Source organism: Falco rusticolus, chromosome 6, assembly GCF_015220075.1.
Source record: "Falco rusticolus isolate bFalRus1 chromosome 6, bFalRus1.pri, whole genome shotgun sequence".
In the NCBI taxonomy this organism is placed as follows: Eukaryota; Metazoa; Chordata; class Aves; order Falconiformes; family Falconidae; genus Falco; species Falco rusticolus.
In genome coordinates this window covers 84,993,067-85,008,296 of record NC_051192.1, presented here as the reverse complement: position 1 = coordinate 85,008,296, position 15,230 = coordinate 84,993,067, and positions in this window count along the sequence as shown.

Genomic DNA, 15,230 nt, shown 5'->3' with positions numbered 1-15,230 from the left:
AGTAGAGAATATTTACCATCTTACATGGTTGCTCTTGTTTATGAGAACATCAGTAAGAACATGCAGAGCTTTTCTATTCCCACCAGAGTTATCCAAAGCACTTGACTTCTCAGATGCTTAGCCTGGTCACATTGGTTGTGTTCCTTGGCTAAAGCTTGTAGAGAAGATGAAGAGTATATTGTAAAGCCAGAGAAAGCGGAAAAGGCAGGTATTTATGAGTGAGAAGAAAGGAAACCCAAGTGGTGGACTACTCAAAGGGCTATGAGGGGCACTGCAGGAGGTAGCTAAGCCTCCAGTGGAAGCAGGAGTGCTCTGGCCAGGCTGGGAAAGGCGGCTGTTGAGTGTTCAGTGGCTTGGCACCATCTGGTTTGTTTTGAAAATGGATCCTTAGGCAGGTGTGTTGCACGGCCGTCATTGCCATGCTGTCTGAGCAGCTCACAGTAATAGCTGGCCACGGCCAGCATTGCCTACCAGGCTGCAGCAGGTACCCTTGTGCTGTCTGCCCTCGAAACCTGCTTCCCAGCAAAGAGGTGCTCAGTGCTCATATCTAGGCAGGCAATCAAAGGTGATTCAGGAGAACCAGGGTGACTCTTGTTGTTCTAAGGAACCAGATTAATTTTATAGCCCTGACAGAAGTTCACACATTGAACAAGCCCCAGCTGTCACATTTTATCACCTGTTTTTGTTCTCAAACAAAGGTATTATTTCAGCTCAGTTGCAAAGTGTGGGTGCAGAGCCTGAAGTCCTGATTTCATCTTTGTACCTTTAATGAGACTGTCTAGTTTTTTCCTTCTGCATTTTATTTTTCAGTTTTCCTTTATTTCTTTTGTCCTTGGGACAAAATAACAATCTAACGACAATCCTAACAACAATTTCTAAGCAAACCCTGGGGATTATTAATGTCTGGCTTGCCAGCCATGCAGGTAATAGACATCTTCAGTCCAAAACCCTGAGGTCCTGGAAGACTCCCCAGTGGAGCTTTGCTGGGACATATGACATGGCACACCGGTGCCATCCACTCACTGTGGATAGCACAGGCTCAGGCTCCTGAAGTATATTGACATTTCATTTTTGCTTACTGCATTTTACATGAGCCCTTGGTTTGTATAAAGCCTCTTTGACTCAGGAGGAGGGAGATTTTGTAAATCTTGATTAATTCAGTGTTTTGGTTTACAGTGTGGTTCAATAAACAGCTCCAAACAGGAGAGGAGAAGTGAAATATAGCATAGAGGGAAGAAGTAGTAGTCAGGTGGCAATATGGAGAAGACCAGGCAATCCTCAAGATGCCTTTGCCCAAACAGCCAGTGCCTTGTGAAGATAGACGCCTAGCACAACTGTTCCTAAATTCCCAGGTAGATCAAATGGTCTGAGAAAAGGTATTATCTCTCCTTCCAAGTCTTAATGCTGTTATTTGGGAAAGAATAGTCCTAGTCCTTGTAAATTCCTGAAGACAAACTCTTTGCCTCTGTCATAAAAGATCTTTCAGGATTACTTTTTTTAAATAATATGGATGTGTTCTTCCACCTCCAAAGCTTTTCACAAGTTTTTTTATAAAAGCATAAAACAAGTCAGACCAACGTTGCCAGCTTCTAGCTGTGAGCAGTTAAATCTGCCCCTCTTCCCTCCTGCTGCCCCAGTGGGGACTGCTCCCTTCCACCATGCCAGCAAGAGGACACTGCTGGCCTCAGAACAACCGTATAAAGAAGCGGGACTGCACAGTTAGTTTATAGAGATGGTCCCTTACCATGAGACTTGTTTTTAATGGCAAGAGCTGGGCCATCCTGAATCCATACCACCACTTTCCTAGCTGACATAACCCAAATTTAGCCAGAATTAAACTGCTGCTTGAAAAATCAACATCCATTTATGTATTTCTTACCACTCTGCAGTAGCTTAAGACATCTTGAAAGTTCAAGACACTTGAATGCCTTATCCATACTGCAGAAATTTAGCTCATTGACTCTGAATGCACATTTGAGGTATATCTTATATTTGAGGAATGATATATGCCTCTTAAACTCAGATAGAATTTGATTTGAACTAACACTTCCAGCCAAGATGAGTAGAGGAAGGTGCAGCAGCAGGGTAGGACAGAGAGAGGACAGCTTGGAGCAGACTGGGACACATACCTGAAGTCACAAGAGGCAACGGTGGAACAGGGAAACCTGTAACTGAAAGTGCTCATTTACAGAAAAAAAAAAAAAAATGGTAGTGAATGGGTAAGATAAAAGAAGCCCTGGAAGGATTCCAGCTCCTAGATAAGGGCAAAGAGGGGTGGTTGGTGTGGTAAGAAAAGCACAATACAGAAGCCTTAAGAGCATAGCAGGAAAGGGAGCACTGGTGGAGAAGGGGCAAGGGGCAAGAGACAACACGGGACACCTGAAGTGCAAGGCTGTGTCCCCAACACACCAAGGAGATCAGGATCAAAAGGACACTGTGTCCCATTACACGCCAGACAAAACTGCCTAATTTAACACTTTCCAAACATGCAAGTGTGCCTACCTACAAACTGGTTTAATTAAATTGGTGTAAAACTTGGGAGGAAATTATTGTAATGACTAATTATTGAACTAGTTATAAGTATTTGTTTATTTCAAAATAATATGGGAATGTCCCTATGCAAAGTTTCATCACATTCAAGTTAAGGTCTAATGTCTGATCTGTAACTAACATTATTTTAAATGGATTTTTCTTAAAACTGGCTTGCTTTTTTAATTGTTTTGTCTCATTACATAAATCCAAGTTTCAGTTAGAGCTGTTGACTTCAGGAGAAGCCAGCCAGAGAGTAGAGCTGCCCACAGTCAGAGCTGTGGAAACAGCGAGTTTTAAGTCAGCCCCAGAATACACCTTACCATTTAACCCAGAGTTCTTTGATTTCTTTTTTCACCAAAAAAAAAAAAAAACCCAAATGTGGGAGCAAAGCATGTTTCCAGTTTTCAAAAGACAAAATAGTGGAAAGTGAAGCAAAAGCCAGACATGCTTCACAAAACCAGGACAGTAGTCCATGTGTTTTTTTGTGTGATAGCTTTATGGTTAATGGGCCTGGCCAGCACTCAGAGGAGCCTGGCTCAGCTCCCTGCTCCTGCCACGCAGATCCCCTGTTGGAAGGTGATTGCAGCGATGCTCTCAGGACTCCACGTCCTCAGTCTAAGTACTATAAGTGCTTGTCTTTCGTTGCCTCACACTTTCTCTTTGATTCAGCTCCTGCTCAGCTATTTTGCAAGAATCAGGACAGTCCTGGTTGGACAGACTGAGCCCGTACCTGCACAGTGGCAAGCCCTTGCTCTGCATTAAACTCCCATGAATAAAAGAAAGGAAAGAACCCCCACGTCCAGCGTCCTCCGGGAATTCAGTAATAACTACAAGCTTGAGTGAAGTCCTGGATCTAGCATCAAAAACAAAACTCACAGCACACATTATATTCCAGCCAAATATTGAGACATCCTTAACCACAGTTTGGTGAACAAACTATTTCCCAAGAGGGGAAAATAAGACTCCTTTACTGAGCTTTCAAACACTACGTGATGAAATGAAAACAGACGCAGGAGGCTACTCCCCATAGGTGCTGAATTTCATCAAGGTAAATTAACCCACTACAGCCAGCCCAGTCACCCCGCTTTAAGCCAGAGCACGTCCCGCCTGCCCCACTCGGCAGGCAGCACCAGGACCGGACTTCAGCAGCACGAGGGCACAGGGCCGCTTGCTGTGCGCGAGGCAGGAAGGTTTGAGCTTACGTGGATGTGAGGAGGGTTGGCTGTGTGCCTCTGCCAGGCCACGCTGGGAGAGCAGCTGGGGTTGGGCAGGAGCAGAGAGGGTCTGAGCACAGCATCCTGCAGGCACAGCTCCGCACCATCCCTCCATCCCTCCCTCCCTTCCCAGAGGCAGCGTAGCTGGGGCCGGCTGCATCCCTCCCCACTGCTCAAGAGGACATCCTTCTCCCAGGCATAGTCTGCTGGGGGTGAAGTTTGCAAACTGTAGCTGGATGGAAAGGTTTCAGCTCAGTGATACAGGTGAGAACTTAAAGGGATTGTTTTACAATGCTTCAGTATCACAAGCTAAAGAAATAATCTCCTCTTTTATCTATTTCAAGTATGCCGGTTGAGGTACACTTTGAACTTCTAATTGCACCTCTAGTACATGGTACCTACACATCTGCTGCGATGCTGGACTTGAGCTGCTTGTGAACAAAACACCTCCGTCCCTTCCTGGTGCCACTCCAGGAAGAGCAACGTGAGAGCTGACAAATAGCTGCAATGGTGGAATCTGTTGCCAGGCTCCTTCGTCACTCACACACAGATCATCGTTTTGAAAATGGGCAGTAGTTCTGTTCCAGTCCATAGGGCATGAGGAGCAAAGCCATGAGAACAATGGAAAGACCTAACATTAAAAAAAAAGGCAAAAAACCAGAAAACCAACTAAAGTACACATACATGAGTGGCATTACCTACAAACAGATATATGCGGTCAATTCCTAGAAGTGCCTGGCTTATACAAGCACCTAGATTTTTTTTTTACATTTTCCCAGAGGATAGATGAACACAAAATCCATCTTCAATTCTTCATGCCATAGGCCACGTTCTTAATTACAGTAACACCATCCAATTAATGTCTCTGTGCTCTTCACAAAATATCCTAGCTTGACGTGGCACCTCATGGCTGTCAGGACCACAGTCTCCCCTTTGTGAGAATTTGTTTCTTTTGCGGAAATCACCACACTTACTGATGCAAAGCCTCAGGAGCCAAGTCAAAGCACAGGAGCGTGTGAAATGTTCTTTATGCATCAGGATTTAGTTCAAGCAACGGCCTTGCCTTTATGCATTACTACCAGCTGATTTCTTTATCACCTTGGGGAGGCAAGGTTTGTCCTTTATCTTTGCGCTTCAGCTCCCTGCACATCATTCTTCAGCAAACATTTAAATTCACCATAAATCCACAAGAAACCTTTTTTTCCTCTGCCAGTAGACCCCTTTCTTAGCTGCATCTTACTCTGCCTCTATGCAGTCATTTACTAAGGTTTCCAGTTCTTTTCCAATGTTCCTAGACTTAATTTGAAACTATTGCAGGAGACAGCAAAAATTAGTTTAGAGAAATGTTTTTTTCTGCCAGCTCTTATTCCACTATTTCCTCTGCCATCAAATCTCCAGCCTACTTTATTCCTTTTCTTCCTAAAAGGATTTTCTGCATTATGATCCCTAGATTGTTCATATTGCTGTTTAGGCTACAGCCGTGTCAATGCAAGGAACAACAGTTTGTGTTTTGTGCTTCAGTCATCTCTTAGAGATTAATCATTGTGCAAATTGTCTGCTGGAGTAACACTGTGGAAGTCAGTGAGACTCTGCCAATTCTTGCTAGCAGCTCCTTTGACCTGATATTTCTAACACTTCATCAACACTAAATCTATTTTGATATAACTTGCATTTTTAAATTATGTACAATTTTCTTATTTATTATAACTATTTAAAACCCTGAGTTCTTCAATTTGGACAACATCAATAAGCAATTTAACAGCTCAGAAAAATTAATAACACTCACCACTGAGCTCCGTTGTCAGGCCACAAACCTCCTGATCACGACGGATTGCTTGGCACAGTCTCAATATCCATTATTTATCTGGAGATAATACCTTTTTGCTTAGTATGATGGAATTCTCAGAAATAATTCAACTGGAAGGAAAGTTACCTTGCCAAAAAGTCAGCATCTTAACAGCTGAAAAGAAAATTTGTGAGATAAGAACTACTGGATAGGAAGAAATGGTATTTGAAGAAGTAATACTCCTCTGGAATAAGTCAGAGGCTCAGACCACTAACATGAAGTGGAACATTTATCAGCTGTGCTTATCCTGGAACAGACTGGTAGGTCATTAAATTGCACTAACTTTCATTGCAGCTAAAAACACGTTCGCACGTCTGTTTCTAAAACAATGAGAAAAGTGTATTTTTATCCACTCTGCTTCCAAGAAATGCTTAATTGTTTGTTTAGCTATTTCTATGCAAATAAGCTAAGTGTTTTAATAAACATCACGACATAAATGCTTTATTACTGATTGCATTACAAGTATATCACCACCGTCAAGCTTTGCATGCACAGCCACATCAATTAATCTTCTCATTTTTGAACCCATGGTGGTTCATCACAGATCACTGGCACTGACATTGTAGTAATATCTGCTCAAGAATAGATGGCTGCTCCAAAAATTGCACCCAGAAACCACAGCCGTTCTGTATCTACAGAAACATGGTGTGACTTTTTTAAAAGCCAAGCACTGAGTTTTTAATTGGGTTAATGTAGCATAAGAAAGAGAGATAGGACCCTGAAAGTATGAGCTCAGAAGGTAAGAAACTCACCATATCTTGCTTTACATGCCCAGATATACGCACCTACACTTTGCCTGACACAGAAGAGGAGACGTCACATCGGGGTGGATGGCAGTACCTGTCCTGCAGAACAGGCACACACGGTTCACTAAAATCCCTGTCCCTGGTGAGAACCCCCAGAAATCGAGCATACTGAGCTTAGTGTAAAATTTAAGATAGTCTTGCTGGGACAAGCCTCAGACTTGAGGGGGGGGAAGAGGTGTCACGACAAGGATTTATTAGTCTTTTCAATAATCTGGAGGATATGATCACCCCAAGAACAGAAAGATTTCCTATTGCTATTCCCAGCTCACTGCTGGCTCATGGGTCAGTCTCGATAAGTACTACAAATTATCTACATGCACAGAGTATTCTTTCAAAAAGCAGCCCTTTTCCTGTTGCATACGGTCTCTGTGTTTGATATCCACTGATGTCTTCTACTAATGCATCTCTTCGTCAATGTGGTGGTCCAATATTTTACTGGTGGAAACCAGAGAGCAGTTTCTAGACTGATCTTCACAAGTAACATGAAAGCAGCAGCAGCAGCCCATAAACCCAGTCACAGAGGACACTGATGACTTGCCTCCAGCCCATCCCCTTTCTCCCCCTGAAAATAGTAGCAGCTCCTCAGGAGCAACATTTTCTGGCCAGATGCAGCCACCCACAGCACAGCTGGATTCCCCAGGCCAGCGGCATACAGGACTCCTACGCTGAAGTAAGGATAGGTTAAGCACAGCATTGAATTGAAGCTTGTAGCTTCTTAGCTACTGATGGACAATCCTGCTCAGCTGCTGAAGAGATAATGCTTGAGTACAATGGGAGAGAGGAAAGGCAGGAGTAGCAAATGCTTTTCATCTTTCACAGCCAGAGAGAGAAAATGCAATTATGATAAATATGTTTTAACTGACACTCACTTGCAAAAGTGAAACGACTTTGGGATGTAATTTCTGCTTCCAAGATACTCATTCCTCCAGAAAAATACCTGAACATTTGGAGTAGTTTAACATCTACAAAAAACACTGCTTGTGCAATATAAGCAGTTTACAACTACTACTTTTGAATTATTAGTCGCCTTACAATAGCCCTATGCAATGACTGATTTCCAATTTGACTTCTTAGATATGAAAGACCTACATAAAATTCACTCAGTAATGAACACGGGCAACAAAAAATGTAAAAGCACTTGGGGCCAGCTTCTGATCTGAGTCACACCATTGCTACCTCACCAGTAAGAGACAGCATTGTTCTGGATTAAGCCCAGCCCTTGAAGCAAAAAATAGACTTCAAATGCGTTCCCACCTTTGACAAATATGTATCTACAGCTACGTTGAACTTTGCCAAGGGCTTCCCTTGGTGAAATATTGATTTTTTCATTCCATTTTCCAGCAGCAGCAGTGATCTCTAAACCCCACAGTGCTCTGAAAACAAGACTTCTGGAGTTAATGTCACAATTTCACCTCCTTGCAGTATGGTAATTTACCCAGAGAAAGAACTTTCTCCTTTCCTTTCTTGATGCCTTCCAGCCTGGTTTTTCCTACTTTGTTGAAATCATATTTTTTTGCCACCCATATAGGCAGAGCTTAGAATTATTCATATAGCAATATTTACATGCCAGGGAGCCCTTCCCTTAAAAATATTTCAAAAAGATGCCATTCTTCATAAAGCTGTACAAATTATATTATGTTTAGGCTAGTGTGTCCAAACAAAACCAAATACTGGTTTTGTCCCCTGGTTCTTTGTAAGGCTGATTCTGTTGGACTGAAAGCTTCCTCCTCCTGCAGTTAGCCTTTCAGCAATTACTTTTATTCCCCTTGCTCTTGCTCCAAAATCAAGGAACCTGTGATGAAACTGCTTGGCAGCAAACTTGGCAACAAAACCGTAAAACATCATGCTGTTTCACGTAGGTATCTCCTTGGTGCAAGACAACACTGGGGCTGAGAACTGAACTCGGGTCTTCTGGGCCACTTCTTGGTCTTCCTAAACCGTCAGTTATGTTCCCAGGATGAACAGGTTTCTGTCAAAAGAAAGCTCCAGTCCTGAACAGCGATCCTATCCCAGGGACCCAACAAAAGGGGAGAAGGATGAGATCCTGAGGAGAAAACCAGCGCTGGTGGAAGGAGAAAACAGGAGGAACAGAAGGACAAGGGGGAGGAGGGAGGTGAGAGCACACAGGAAAAGTGCCAGAAACAGACAGAAAGGAGAGAGTTTTTTCCAAAAAAAGTGAACAAGTGCAAAAAAAAAAAAAAGGGGGGGGGGGAGAAAACGGAGGACAGATGAAAACAAAATTGCAGAATAAGAGGCTTGTGAAACAAAAGGCTTCAAAGGCAGCTGGTAGCCATGGGGGGGAGGGAAACAACTTCTCGGCACTCCTCTCTCACTCCTGGGTCAACATAACCTTCAAACGTTAAAGTTTGGTTCTTAATCACCAAGTGCTTTTTGCCTTGGAGGTTTTATTGTTTCCTAGAATTGAAAGATTACTCCTTGGCAATTTCATTTCACTATGGTTCCTACTTAATTAGACACATACAGGTGCGCACATGTGAAACAATGTTCCAGCAAAAGGTGGAAAAAACAACCTGAATTATTCACTTAGCCATGGGGGGAAAAAAAGTACTTATTTTTAATTGCTCTCCTTGGAGGTAGTGAGAAAGATCCTGACTCACACACCTTCCTCCCTGGGGATGCCCTGTCAGCTGTCAGATTTCCTGGAGCCCAAAGGAGCCAGCGGAGCAGGCTGAACTGCATGGCACGGTGTTTGTGGATTACTGAACACGGTAACCAAGCCTGTCCTCAGCACTCTGCTGGAAATTTGCAGCTTAGCTATCTGCACATGCACAGATGAACCAGGAAAAAAAAAAGAAGAAGAAAAAAAAAAAAAAACAGCAGACAGGGATATTCATACAGAGTATACTTCTGCAAAGTGCAAAGCCATTTAATGCAACTGTCACTCTAAGAATACCTTACAGAGTCACTATTTCATATAAAATATGTAATGTCTTTTTGCAGCCAAATTAACGAACATGCTCCCTGCCTTGAAGAGTTTACGATCTGAACCAACCACATGTGGTGTAGGTGGAGAATTAGATACAGTATGACATTAATTAGAGCGAACTGAATCGTAACACTATGTATTATTTTTGTGGCTTTCAGACTGCACTGAAACTTGTGAACTCCAAAACTGAGAGAACCAAGGCCCCTTGTTTCAGGTCAGTAAACAACAAACACACGAGTCAAATTGCAAAGGATTAGTATTTTTCAATACTAATTTTTAGTATGTAAATAAGAATCAGTATTATTACAAAATTAGTAATTTTGGACCCTAGTAAGGACTAGCAAGTCGGCCAAGCATGATTTCCCCTTCATAAATCCAAGCTGACTTCTTCCAGTCACCTTCTTGTCCCCAATATGTTTGGAAACAGTTTCCAGAAATTAGTTGCTCCATTACCTTCCCAAAGGTCAAGGTGAGGGTGACCAGCCTATAGTTCCCCTGGGTTCTCCTTCCTGCCCTCATTAAAGATACTTGTTTCTTCCAGACCAGACCTCTGGAACCTCCCAAGATCACCATCATCTTTCAAACATAATTGAGAGTGGCCTTGCAATGACATCAGTCAGCTCCTCTGTACCTATGGATGTATCCCATCAAGCCACATGGAGTTACATCCGTCCAGTTTGTCTAAATGTTGCCTAACTTCACCTTCCTCCACCAAGGACAGGTTTTGCTCCAGACTTTCTCCCAGGTCTCAGGGACTTGGAATGCCTGAAGGTCAGTTTTATCAGTAAAGACCTAGTGAAGAAGCATTTGGTACTTTTGCCTTTTCCACGCCCTCTGTCACCAGGTTCCCTGCCCTGTTCAGCAGCTGTCCCTCATTTTCCCTAGTCTTCCTTTTGCTGCTGGTGTACCTGTAGAAGCCTTTCTTGATGCCCTTTACATCCCTCACCAGATTCAACTCCAGTTGGACTTTGTTTTTTGTAAGCCCAACCCTTCATGACACGTTCCTCCTGGCTCCCCTGCCCTTGGTTCCATCTCTTGTATGCTTCCTTTTTATTTTGCCAGGAGCTCCTTGTTCATCCATGCAGACCTGACCTCCTGGTTTTTTGGCCTGGTTTCCTGCACTCTGGGATAGACCATTCTCGAGATTAAAGGAGGGGATCCTTGAAAAGCATCCAGCTTTCATGAACCTCTCTTCTCTCCAGCACTGCATCCCATAGGATTTCTCCAAGCAGACGCATGAATAGGCCATAGACTGTTCTCTGACATCCAGGGCTGTGATGTTCCTCATTGCTTTGCTCCTTCCTCTCAGGATCCTAAATTCCACCATCTCATGGTCACTGCAGTCAAGGCCATCCCAACATTCACATGGTCATGGCTGTTGTGGAAAGGAAATAATTTTGCCTTCTTCAAGCTGCCAATCCAGACTGAGCTGAATGACCTCTAATCATATTGCAGCCCAAAATCTTTGTGCTTCAGTGGGAAGTTTTGATACAGGAATCCTTCAGAATTGTATATCTCTCTTGTCGTTTCCACCCAAGCAGCACTCCTTTTCCGTGCTGATGGATACTGTTGTTTACATCACCAGACACTACAAGCGTGAGCTGACTCACTTTTGTGATTGATCTGTATCTCCTGGGTGAAACAGAAAGAGTTGTCACATCCTTAAGCATCTTCAAGAGTTCCCAGATACATGCAGACACAGTTCTCTTCAAGCATTAAGGAAATAACCTGCCTTTGAAAAGAGCAGTGATCACAGCCAAAACCTGAAATAATATTTACAACCGAGAAAAAACATGAGGTATGCATTTTCAAAGCACTGATTTCTCAACATCTCATTCTTAGATCTCTGTACTCTCAAGTATACGTTATAATGAAAAGCTTTTGTAGATTGGTATTATGTGTTCTGTCACAGCACACTCAGAAGGTCCATCATAGGGACAGCCCTTCCTAAGTTCAGACATAGGTAATGGGTAATAGCAAGTAAAATGGTCCCAAAAGAACTCCAAATTTTATTTCACTGCCCTAGGCTTTGGCAGGCCTTTCTAGCAGATAAGGATAAAGGGACAGTTATATAAGGAGGTAAAAATCCTAAGGTGTATAAAGGATGAAAAAGTGGGCAAAGTGATAAAGTGATGCCCTTTCTCAACCACCATTACCACAACATTTCTGTAGATTCCTCATCGCTGTGGGAAGTACCTGCCTTGTTATATACGGTAATATGTTTTATAAAGAGCAAAGCACAATGTTCCCATAGGCTATATGCCTTGTGGTCTTCTGACAAATCCCCCTACCAAAATACCGGCAATATAATAATACCTTGCATTTGGCAGTGTGATCACCTTTCCACCCTCAGTATTTCATATGAAATGCACATTCCCAGATGCTGCAAAGTATGGCAAAGTGCAGGTATATGCATGCAACAAACATGGATCATACAGAGCCATCTGAAATCATGAGCCAGTCACACGCTTTCTCTCCCTCTTTGTTGTTCTTGCTTTGAAGTACAATTCCATACCAAAAACTGTCTTGAACAATCTACAGTAGATTTTCTGTGCTTAGGGAGATGCAGGGTAATAATTCTTCAGTAGTTCCAACATATTTTCCCAAATTCTTTTTACAGATCTTTCTAACATGAAATACCTGCCACCACAATCATTTTTATTTGCTTACTAAAAGAACCTTATTTGCTTACTATTTGAGAATAGTATTTTAAATAAGCCTTTCTGAAGCTGAGCAGGAGAAGTTTTAACCTTGCACAGAGGCTTATGGTGTGCAAGGAAGGGTTTGCTGTGGACCGGCTGGAGCACGGACAGTGAAGGAGTCCAGTGAGGGACCTCTGTTAGGTCCAAGTAATCTCAATGAGTGCTGGAGAGCAAATACTGGGATAGCTTCACAGCAGTCCAGTGCACAGGGATATTTGGAGCCTTATGCTCTTAAAACAGAATCCCCTTCCTCCTGAGCTAGAATTAAATCTTTGGAAAAGATTTAGGTGATCTGAGCAGCTCAAAGGGAGCAGAACAGGGTCATTTCTCTCCCATTAAATGAACTTCCTTGGCTTTTCATGGGAGCATTATGTTACAGAAGTTTGTGGTTAAGTTTATAGCACAAATTCTTGGATATATGTAAAGATTCTGGGGGATTTTACAGTTATTCAGCTGACTGCAGGAAACATTGTAAATATGTGGAAAATAATGCAATGAACAAAGAGGTGATCTGTATTCTGTTCAGCTAAAAAGACTGCATTCCAAGTAGGGCAAAACCGCCCTGTCTGGGACCCTTGGCAATAAATTACAGAGAAGATCTGCTATATGTGAGGAGACATCTTTTGGCCTGTATAATTTTCAGCTGTGAAATGTTGCCCTTCTTGAAACAAATTTCTTCTGATATGGCAGTGATGCTTCTCTTTATCGGGAAATATGCCCATGACAACTCAAAAACTTTAAACGCAAGAGCCAGATGTATTCCAGGTGTAATTTTAATCACAATCCAAGATTTGAATGTTTTGCACTACCAGATTACTTGGGTTTATGAAGCACGAGTATAGGACAGCAGCAATTGTGAGTGGCATATCAGTTCAAAGCAGTGCTCCATAAATGGCATCCTGCAAAGCAGCTGTTATGGTAATTTACTATCAGATGACAAAAAGCCCATTGAAAGAACTTTATATTCCTCCTGACTGATGTGATTTCTTTATATTAAAAAAAAAAAGGACAGAGAGAGAGAGAGAGAGAGGGATGTTTTCTAATCACAGAATTGCTTTATGTTCCAATCGCAGCTTCACATCAGCTGGCAATTTGAAACTCTAGACATGTTATTTCATTTCACTGCAGGGCACAACAGAGTTCAGATGTTTTTGACTACAAACAAACTGGTAAAGTTCTCTGGTTATTAATGCAGAAGAAAGAAAACCTCTGTGCAAGCACTATCTATTTGTTGGCAAGGGATAAAGAAAACTAATTGATTTTGTACTCCAAGCCCTACTAATTATTTTAGACTGACACAAGTAGATCTTTTCATGTGCTTTTTATAAATCACTCCAAAGCTTTATTGTTGACTTGCATGAATTTTGAAAAACTAAAGCAGATAATTACTTAACTGGAAAAAAATCCAAAGTTTATATGTTTTAAAACCTTCCAGGACATTAAAAAACTAATGTGATATTTGTAAGAAACCTGATCCAAAGCCCACTGAAGTCAGTATGAGTCTTTCCATCAAATGCAGCAGGCTTGGATCAGGTCCTTGGTATAAAAACATAAAGTTCAGAAGGAAGATGATCAAATAATGTACTAGCCCGATCTAGGAAAATTCATCTATATTTTCCAGTATGTTTTACTAGTAGCGAGAAGTTATCTCAGACTCATCTCTGCTGCACCACTTAATTATGCACATTGTAAATCCTTGGGCTTATACCTGAATACATCATGCAGCCATGAATTCTGCTCATCTTCCAGGCATTCAAACAAATTAGTTCCTAGCCTGGCTGTTTTGTATTTTAGTTGTTTTGCTGCTTTTTGCAGGATAGGAACAGAAGCCAGTGCCCCAGTTCTTCCTCCCTCTCTTCAGTCCTTTCTGCACACCAACTAGCCACAGCCTACTTCCTTGCCACTGCTCAGAAATTGGGGTTTATCGCACAACCCCTTGTCTGTGCCCTCCAACACACCGCTTAGTACCCTGACATAGCCAAATGGCCAGCAGCAGCTGGAAGCTGTAGAGAAAGTGTCGAGACTTCTGATGCTATAGTTGGAGTTTCTAACACAATAAATGTGGTTTTGCATCACTTGCACACCTAGAAGCTCACAAGGCTTTGAGTACACCACGCATATGAAGCATCACTACAGGATGTCTCATCCCTTTATCTAGGTTATATGGATCTGGATAATGCTTTTGCTGGTGCTCCAAGCACAGCACCATAACCTTCCACAATTCCTTTCTTCAGAAAGAGCAGAGTGGAGAATGTCTAATAACTCAAGGGTAAAAAAATAGATTAACACAGAGATCTTCCAGATACAATCCTTCATAAGGGACTTGAAACAGTAGGGATCCTGCAGCAGCTCAGTGTATAGACCCCCCGTGTGCTCTGCGGTTAGAGGTCCTTGTCATGATGGCCACCTTCACCCTGCAGAGTCATTGTGGAGGAATGCTGAGCTTCCTAATACCGCAGTCTTCCCAGCTTTTCCCAGTCTTCCCAGCCTTCCTCAGACTTCTGTGCTGAGAAGTCAGGTTAAAACTGTGTGTGTGCGCATGTATGTGTGTACCCTTCCAAATTTGCACAGTCCCTGATGCCTCTTGCAGACTCCAGCCCGTGAGGGTGATTTGATTCGTGCTTTGAATATTAAAAGGCCTTTCTGCCTCTCCCTGCACACTTCCCTAAGAAATGAACACTCAGGCTGCAACTGGCACACTCATGTGCTACATATGCATGTTCTTCCCTCTGCTAAGAGCATGTTTAACCGGGCAGATGCGATAACTTCTGCCTGTGGGGAAACTGAAGAACAGAAGATATGCAGGCAGCTTGTCTTCTCTGCACGGTGCAGGCTCCCAGGGTACCCAGCAGAAGGTACCACAAGAAGCTGAATGCACATCAGGGAGCAGCAGGAGCAGGGCTGCTCCCCTGGGGCTGGGAGCCATGGGGGACCCGAGGGTGGGTAGGGCAGAGCCCCCACCAGCTGAGACCCATCCCACAGTACCTGAAGGAGGTGAGCAGGACAGACCCTGAGATGGTGGCCGGTCCAACCAGCAGTGCTGACCATAAAGCAATATGGTGGTGATGAGGCAGTTCCGAGATCAAACTGGGAAGTCAGTCCACAGGTCAGTGTTAGGATCAGGACCAGCGATCACCAGGCAGGGCTATAGTGATGAGGCAGGGTCAAGGTCAAGCCAGGAAA